At 35.1% G+C, this 8094-nt stretch overlaps 1 non-coding gene across 1 annotated transcript; it reads left to right on the top strand.

Moving 5' to 3' along the window:
- The first annotated feature begins 265 nt into the window (after positions 1–265).
- Positions 266–371, top strand: LOC115526400. Its single transcript, XR_003972598.1, has one exon. It is a non-coding gene; the product is annotated as a U6 spliceosomal RNA (small nuclear RNA).
- Positions 372–8094: the final 7723 nt, after the last annotated feature.

Here is an 8094-nt window from a genome sequence, read left to right as displayed (position 1 = left end):
GAGGATTTGTATTTCTAATATAAGGAAGTGCTGAGGAGTTACTTCAATGTAAATTGACTGCAAAAAAAAAAAAATAGCCATAGGGAGATCGTTGCAACAAGAGTGATTCTAGATATGTGTTAGCCAGAAGGACACCTTTATAGAACAAGAATGAATCTAGATGTATGAAGATGTGTGACTAGGTGTATGATCTTTCATTGTTGTTTACTTGGACTGCACATTATAATGCATAATTTAAATAATGCTTATTTAAAAACCAATTACAGTGCTCACTTTGGTAGCACATATACTAAAATTGGAATGATATACACAAGATTAGCAGGATCCCTTGTGAGGATGACACCCAAATTTGTGAAGCGTTCCATATTTTTAGAGCATAATGCTAAGCAGAGTTAGTCAGTCAGAGAAGGACAAATGCCATATGATTTCACTCAGATGTAGAATTTAGGAAGCACAACAAATGAGCAAAGGGCAGGGGCATGGGGAAAGAGAAAGAGACAGACAAACCAAGAAACGGACTTTTAACTATTGAGAACAAACCGATGACTACCAGAGGGGATGGGGGAAGGGTGAAATAAGTGATGAAGATTAAAGAGCACACTTATCATGATGAGCTCTGAGTAATACATATAATTGTTGAGTCACTGTATTGTATATCTGAAAATAATATAACACTGTATGTTAACTATACTGAAATTTGAATAAAAAGAAGGTTAGTGGGATCTGATTATTTGCCTGCACACTGGGGAGATGGAAAGTCTTCGTAGGGACACAGGAAAACTTGTCCACTAACATATTTTGTGAGGCCTAGACTGATAGGAGGTTGATTCAGATATAAACATACCTTCAAACAAAGTGATAAAGCGAAGATAGAAAAGGGCAGAATTTGAAGAATGTAACATAAGTTACAATGAAAAGAATTCCACCATGTTACTGAATTTACTTAGGATAAAAGATGCAATTGTTTTGGGTTTGTTTGTTTGTTTGTATTTTGTGTTTTCGTTTTTTCTTGGTTAGGGAAAATAAGAACTAACTTACTGGAGATCACTGACACCTGTGGAATTATAAATATTCTTCAATACCCAGATATGTTTATCTACATTGTCCACTGTATTTCTGCTGATTTATACCATGCATAATCTATAGTGACTATATGTGTGCATCTATAATGTGCATAATCTATATGTACAGTATATGTATGCATCTATGCAAAATATATGCATGTGTAATTTTTTTTTTCAACGTTTATTTATTTTTGGGACAGAGAGAGACAGAGCATGAACGGGGGAGGGGTAGAGAGAGAGGGAGACACAGAATTGGAAACAGGCTCCAGGCTCCGAGCCATCAGCCCAGAGCCTGACGCGGGGCTCGAACTCCCGGACCGCGAGATCGTGACCTGGCTGAAGTCGGACGCTTAACCGACTGCGCCACCCAGGCGCCCCTGCATGTGTAATTTTAAGTAAACATTTTTTTTAAGTTTATTTATTTTGAGAGAGAGAGACAGAGACAGAGACAGAGAACACAATTGGGGAGGGGCAGAGAGAGGAAGAGAAAGAATCCCAGGCAGGTCCACACTGTCAGCACAGAGTCTGATGTGGTGCTTGAATTCACAAACCATGAGATCAAGACATGAGCCGAAGTCGGACACTTAACTTACTGAGCCACCCAGGTGTCCCTTAAGAAAATATATTTTTGTAGGGCTGTAAGAAATTTTATTTTTTTTAATAGGACATAATCAAATAGGGTTTGAAGATCAAAGTTGCACAGATTATTTTGTAAATATATAAGGATAGTAGTACTTTTAAAATTTTTCGATAGCTACAAATGACTTCCAGTGTTCTTCACATGAAAATGGTAATTTGGAACATTGTAGTTAAACAAACCTCCCCCGACTCTTTCCTGAAGCTCTGGAGATACAGTTCTTTCCTTGGTGTGTGGGAAGTTGCACAGTGTTGCCCAAATAAACTCTGGGAGACTTTCTTTTCAATTTAGTAATTTTATTTCTTGCATCCTGGAATTTTTGTCTTTATTTGGAAAAGAAAAGGCAATCCAACATATTTTTAACTGTATCTGCTATAATATAGCCACTTCTACTTTGTTTTAATTAATATTTTTATGATGTCTTTTTCCATGTGTTTGCTTTCAAGCTGCCTATATCATTATCTTTGAAGTGAGTTTCTTGTAGATAGCATATGGTTGGGTTATGATTTCTAATCCCTTTTGTCAATTTCTGTCTTTTAATTGTTCTATGTAGACCATCTGCATTTAATGATTTGTTAATGCTCTTGTCTGCCATTTTATTTTTCTATTTTCTGTTTGTTCATTTTACATATATATTTTTTTTCTGTTTTTATTTCCCTGCCTTCTTTTAAGCTACCCATACATTTGAGGATTCCATTTTTACTTATCTATAGTGATTTTTGTGGCTGTTCTAGGTATTACATTATACACATAACTTATCTGTTGGTGTCATCATTTTAACAGTGTGAGTAAAGTATAGAAATATTATCTCACTTTGCATCCTTTTGCTCATCTTCCTACGTTTAGAATATAATTATTTTAATATTTCTTGTACATATATCAGAACTATATCACACAGTGTTAAAATTTTACTTCAACATCCAACATAATTTAGAACCTCAACAAAAGAGAATTATATTGTATTTACTCATATTTTTGCTTACTATGTTCTTTCTTCAATTTTAACATTCCAATGTACCTTTTCTTTAAAAAAAAAGATCATTTTATTTCTTTTTACAGAACTTCTTCCTTAGGTCATTCTTTCAGGATAGATAAACTGGTGACAAATCCTTCATCCATAGATATATTGATTTCCCCTTCATTTCTAGAGTACATTTTTGCTGAATATAAGATTCTGAGTGAATAGTACGTATTCTTCAGCTCTGAAAAAAAGTTTTTATCCTATTCTTCTTGACTTTCTTGATTTTTGATGAGAAATCTGCTGTCATTCAAATTTTTTTTTTCTTGTAGGTAAGGTGTTATTTTTATCTTGTTGCTTTCCAGATTACTTCCAGTTTGCCTTTAGATTTCAAGATTTGACTAATATATGTTTTGATGTTTAGCTTTGTGAATCTGTAGGTTTTTAGCATTTCCAAATTGGAATACATGATTTCTTTGAGTACTTTTAAAATGTGTCCTGTTTCACCGTTTGTCCTGGGACTCCAAAAACATGAATATTAGGTCTTTCATTCTATTCTCATAGGTTTCTAAGGCTTTATTCATTTATTTTCCTTCTTTTCTCACCCCGTTGTTCATATTGGGTAAGTTCTCTTGGTTTATTTATTCATTCATCCAGTCTTTCTTCTGGCCTTCCAATATCCTGTTTATTCCATTTATGAAGGTTTTTAAATTTTTATTATTAATATTATTTTGGTAATTGTATTTTTCAGTTGGAAACTTTGTTGTTGGTATTTCTTTACACCCTACATTTCTTTTCTGATTTTTTTCTGATTTTTGCTGTTTCATGTGTGTGCACAATTCTCAATGAAGCATTTTATTATGACTGCTTTAATTCTAACATCTCTGTCATCTCAGGTTTTGAATCCATTCATTCTCGTTTTCACTTGGTTTGAGATCTTGGTATGACAAGTGGCATACAGAGGCACCTCATTATTGTCAGAGGGATGTAATAAGCCCAGGCTACTTTTGTGCTTTCCCGTGACACTGTGAAAGAGTAGGGCCATTTGTAGTCAGTGAAGATCATCATCCTGACTCCTTTTTTCTTTTTTTTTTTAATTTTTGTAATAGTTCTCTATTTTTGCGAGAGAGAGAGAGAGAGACAGAGCATGAGTGGGAGAGGGGCAGAGAGAGAGTGGGAGACACAGAATCTGAAGCAGGCTTCAGGCTCTGAGTTGTCTGCACAGAGCCTGATGCAGGGCTTGAACTCACAAGCTGTGAGATCATGACCTGAACTGAAGTCGGACACTCAGCCAACTGAGCCACTCAAGCGCCCCTTCTTTTTTTTGTTTTTATTTAAATTCCAGTTAGTTAACATATAATGTAATACTGGTTTCAGTAGTAGAATGTTCTGATTCATCACTTACAGCACCCAGTGCTCATCACAAGTGCCCTCCTTAGTAACCATCACCCACTTAGCTCATTCTCACACCAACCTCCCTCCATCAACTCTCATCTTTTTCTCTATAGTTAACAGTCTGTTTGATGGTTTACCTGTCTTTTTCCCCCATGTTCATCTCTTTTGTTTTTGGAATTCCACATATGAGTGAAATCATATGGTATTTGTCTTTCGCTGACTGACTGACTCCAAGTAGCATTATACTCTTGTTCCATCCACATCATCGCAAATGGCTGAGTCATATTCATGTCTATATATACATACGCATACCACTTCTTTATGAATTCATCGGTCTATGGACATTTGGGCTCTTTCCATAATTTGCCTATTGTTGATAATGTTGCCATAAACATTGGGGTGAAATTAACAACACAGGAAACAAGTGTTGGTGAGGATGCAGAAAAAGGGGAACCCCCTTACACTGTTGGTGGGAATGCAAACTGGTGCAGCCACTGTGGAAAACAGTATGCAGATTCCTCCAAAAGTTAAAAATAGAACTACCCTATGTTCCAGCAGTGCACTACTAGGTATTTACCCAAAGGATACAAAAATACTGATTCAAAGAGACACATGCACCCAACCGTCCTGACTCCCGCTGGGCCTTCTCGACACCAATATGACAGGAGTGTTGGAGTACCTTGTTACAGTTTCAGAAGAGGGGATTCTGAGGCTCCTCACTTGGCATTTTCTGTCATAGGTAGGAGTTGGGCCATACATCTTTCTATGGCATTTGACTGGAAGAGAGCATTTCTTGCCTAAGTGTTTTCTGTCTTGTTAAGCTTCTTTTTCCCTGGTCCTTTGACTAGAGAGAGCAAGTTCTTGTTGAGGCTTTTTTTTCCCTTTTCTTTCCTTTTTTTCTCTTTGTCTGCATCCATTGGTGTCGTTGGGTGGCTGACTCCTTCATATCCAAGCCTGAGATATATGAGGCAAAAAGAAAACAAGGAGTTCACCACTGTGTTCTACTTTGGGTCTAAGCTTCCTGGTGACTTCCTTCCATCTTAGAAAGTTGTCTTTTATTTATTTTTTTATATATACAATTTCCAGGGGTTGTAGTTGTATTTAGCAAACATACTAAGAAATAGCTTGTCTCCTCTACTTTTGTGGAGGCAAAACTCTCTGAGTTAGGTGGTGGACACAACATTCAGGACATCACATTCTGTGTTAAAGCATTTGGTTTTTATTATGAGTGAAATTAGAGATATCCAGAAATATTCCCATGGCATAATATTGAGTAATGTGGTATATGGTGGAACCATTTACTGAAATGAACTTGAAGGAAGATTAAGTATGTAGGAGAATCAAGTGCTTATTATTGGATATGTATTATATACCTATGATTCCCTTATAGGTCTGATGTTCAGAGAGAAGTTTATCTGGATTTAAAATATTTCGTTATGTCAGCATATGGGCTCCACTGAAAACACGGGAAAGGAAAATTTAAAACATGAAAAATACATTAGAGGCAGATAGTCAAGATAGGAAAACAGTGGGCCCAGAAAATTGCCTTGGCAAAAGTCAAAATCAAGACAATAGGCAGTATGGGAAGAACCAATCAAAGACACAAATTAAAATCAATGAAATTGTGGATGGGGAGTGGACATTGTCGAAGTCTAGAAGTCAAAAGAAGGGAGTGAGTTCTGTTACAATGAATGACAAATAGAGGTTGATGATATGAATATTGAAAATATGGTCACTGGATTTGGCAGCATATAAATCACTATTTATTTTGGAAAGAAATTATTCTGTTTGATTATCTTGAGTGGATGCAATGAGGGGTTACTCAGAGAGTGAAAGACAAATGATGAAGTGCGTGCATCCTATGGAGACAACTCTCCAAATTATCATGTGAGAAGGGGAGTACACAATGAGATAATAGCTAGAATGAGGACAGGTGGGTTTTTAAGGCATTCTGGTTTGTTTTAAAAATAGTTCAATGTGTGCTTGTTAATGAAAATGATACAGCATAAAAGGAGAGGTTAAAATGCACAAGAGAATGTATTAATTGGAGGTGTTAAATACGTGACAAAGTAGAAGTCAATCTTGTACTTATAGCTTTTTGTATCTTTTAAGCTTATAATATATATCTTGGCACTTTCTTGCTTAAGGAATTCTATGTAAAAAGAGATCAGAAAATATTAGGTAGTTTCCTTATTTAAATGTTCAAACATAGTTACATTTTTATATGTTTGGAACAAATGCAAGTTAAGTAGCAAAATATCTAAATGCAGATTTTTTAAAAAAATTGTTACTTGTTGAAGATTATTGCAGCATCTGATTGATGGCTCATAAAGAGTATCAATAGAAAAATATATACAACATGGTACTTTGAACTATAAATCATATTTAATGGTTCCCTAATATTAGTTTATAAGTCTTTGTGTGCATAAAACAATTTCTTCTTACTTGGAAAAGTGGTGATATGTACTCAGATTAAAAAAAAAATTCTGGCTTCAATTTAGAAAGTTTGTTGTTTTAAGATCTTGCTTGACCACCTACAACATGTGTTTGTAAATCCCTGTTTGCAGCTTTGTGTTTTTCATGAGACTTTCTATTCCAGTAAGAACAGCTGGTGAAATTAAGGTTACTGTCCTAAATTTCATTTAGAAGCCATTGGTGTAAAGCTATTTTCAGGATCATTTACTTGGCTCTCGAATACACTCCTTTTAGTTGTTAGAAATGTAATCTCACGTTGCTAATGTTCAAATCACAGATAGATACTACCATGTTCTGAAAATGAGTTTATATCAGATGGTTAAATGCATATAGCACATTTTAAAAAAATAATTTGGGCATCATTTAAAAAATTATCATTTTAAAAGTATAATTTTGGACTTCAAGAACTTTGGTGGTATTATCTGTTAAACTATAGGTCTTTTAAAATTTGAAATAATTATTTGTTGATTTATTCACTTTTGTTTTCAGTGTGTGTGTGGGAGGGTGTTATTTCATTTTTGTTTCAAGAAAGAACTTTATTGAGATTTATAAAAGACTTCAGACTTCAAAAAACACTAGGGTCATCAGGACTAACCCATCAGCTTACAAATAAACTCATCAGAGATACAATAATCAGAGAACATAAATAATATGTGTCAAGCAGTATTACTACAGTGACCCATGGTTTAAATCCTTGATACTTCCCTTTTTCAGTGGAGTGCTACTCCTTTTACTGTTTTCTAATATGACTAAACTGAACAGTTGTATATTTTTATAGTAGAAGGGACTACAAGAAAAAAAAGAACAGTTTTCCGGTTCCAAAATTAAATGCCACGTGCTGGAGTTTTAAGGGTTTAATAGCTAATACTTCCCTCCTTTTTTCTCCTTACCCAGTTTGAAATCAAATGGCAAATAGGAAGAAGAGTTGGAAATGAAAATAACACTTTATGATAATAAAAATATTTGGAAAATGTGGCTTAGGTCTATGGATAAATTCACATTAAAATTATGTGTGTAGGCATTGACTAACCCACATTGGAATTGCAACGTCAGCTTGGGATTGCAGAATTGTTTGCAAAGCAAAGATCCCAAAGAGAATCAGAAGGGTCTGAACATCAATTCTCTGTCTACCTTACCAAATTCATGCACTAGATAATTTATCTCTTCCCCACTGGAAGTGAGTGAAGACACATGACAATGTCCAGGATAATACTGCAGTGGAAGCTCCTCTCCATGCAAAAGTGAGGAGCAGAGAAGAAATGTCCCAGACAAACATACCGGAGAGTGTGAAAAAGATCGTGTTTTTAACTGAGCTTTCTTAAATCCCAACAATACTGAATCAGCCATGACTGTAGCTATGATATGAACATATTGGAAATACAACTTCTCTACCTCTAGATTCTGAAAAACTGTTATGCTAGAAAATTGAAAGTAAAGAAAAATAACCATATCACACATACAACACACACACACACACACACACACACTCACACACAAATCGCATCTCCCGTCACCAAACATGGGATTTATTTCAGACATGATGGTATTAGGCCATAGATAAAAAT

Source organism: Lynx canadensis, chromosome A1 (assembly GCF_007474595.2).
Source record: "Lynx canadensis isolate LIC74 chromosome A1, mLynCan4.pri.v2, whole genome shotgun sequence".
NCBI lineage: Eukaryota > Metazoa > Chordata > Mammalia > Carnivora > Felidae > Lynx > Lynx canadensis.
This window is presented reverse-complemented; position numbering and strand designations above follow the sequence as displayed.